The 1368-nt window shown below is 43.5% G+C and overlaps 1 protein-coding gene across 4 annotated transcripts in view; it reads right to left on the bottom strand.

Annotated features, from left to right (window-relative positions):
• The window catches only part of NUP214 (nucleoporin 214), an 80266-nt gene that overhangs the window by 56170 nt on the left and 22728 nt on the right, over nucleotides 1-1368 (bottom strand). The gene's annotated exons all lie outside the window — the stretch shown is intronic.

Below are 1368 nucleotides of genomic sequence, written 5' to 3'. Positions count from 1 at the left end.
CTGGCGCAAGCGTCTTCTCATCACCTGCAGAAGATCACACACAATAATGACACTTCTACACTCATCAGTTTGTGTTGCCACTGATGTTACCACCACAACTTCCTCTCTTACATCTCAAACACTGGCCACTTTTTTCTACCTATAGGCTGCATATACTTCTGCCTCCCTCCCTGTACATGTCTGCTCCATTTGCCCCCAAAATGCCCCCTTTCACTTCAATTCCTCTTTCCTATTCTTGACTTTAAGCCTTTCACAGATTCATGGACCCTGAAGGACAGGAAAGACAATTATCATCCTGCACGGCCTGCTGAACACCACAGAGCACATTTCACCCAATAATTCTTGCACCAAACCTACTATTATGCACTTGAGATGTCAGAAGCAACCCATCCCTGTATCCAACAGCCTGGTTTCTCTTCTTGCAAGCCCATCTCTCCAATCCTCCACTTCCTTCCACTGTCCCTACATGTCCTGCATCTTGCCTGAGACTATAAACTCTTTTGGAAAGGGACACATCTTGCTTGCTTTTGTAAAGAGTCTGAACAAAATGCTACCTTAAAAGATGTGTGATGTGCATCTGCAGCAATTAGAACATTTTTAGCAGGGTTAACAAGTCAGCTTGAGGCTGCTAATAGGAAAGTGCTGAGATTGATATATTTTCCTTTGCACCCTACTTGCACTGAATGCTTAGGATGGAGGACACAGAAAGGAATCTAAACATAATTTTTCTGGTTTTCTTTTTATAGCTTCAGGTCACTGAAACACCCCATGACTCTATCCCTTCTCCCATTAACACCATGTTGAGACAGTGCTGGGAAAGGATGCTTTATTTTTTAATCATGTCCAGCAAATCCTTGTGTTTTATATAAGAAACTGTAGCAAGTGGGTAAAACAAGAATAAGTGCAAACAAACAGGGCCTGAGGGGTAAGTGAGGAAGGTATGGGCTGTGTGAAAATGGGCTCTGAAAAGACTTGGATAAGGTAATGTGTGGACTTAAGCTGGTCCCAGCAAATTCCTTAATCCAATAAAAGCAGTGGACGGATTAACAGAGAAAATGCCTCAGCTTCAATTCTGCATCAATTCTGGCTTGAATTTCCTACTGAAACCTACTGCTATAACAAAAGCTACCATGGTTCTCAGTTAAATCAGCACCCCACAGTGCTTCACACATAGCTTGTCACTGCTCTACCTTCTATTCTGCCCAAAGGCACCTCCATTTCTAACTATCTCCGGGCTTCGAGGGAGAGTTCTCACAGTTTATCCAGGTATGGTAAAATAGCTTGGCTGCATCTTCAAAGACCTTGTCAGAGACTGAAGGTGGGAACCCTTCAAGCAGAGCACAAGGTAGAGCAATAACGCCACTGGCT

This window comes from Gavialis gangeticus, unplaced genomic scaffold (assembly GCF_001723915.1).
Source record: "Gavialis gangeticus isolate Ggan-Ray unplaced genomic scaffold, GavGan_comp1, whole genome shotgun sequence".
Classification (NCBI taxonomy): Eukaryota; Metazoa; Chordata; order Crocodylia; family Gavialidae; genus Gavialis; species Gavialis gangeticus.
Note: the sequence above shows the minus strand (reverse complement) of the source record. Positions and strands in the feature narration are given on the sequence as shown.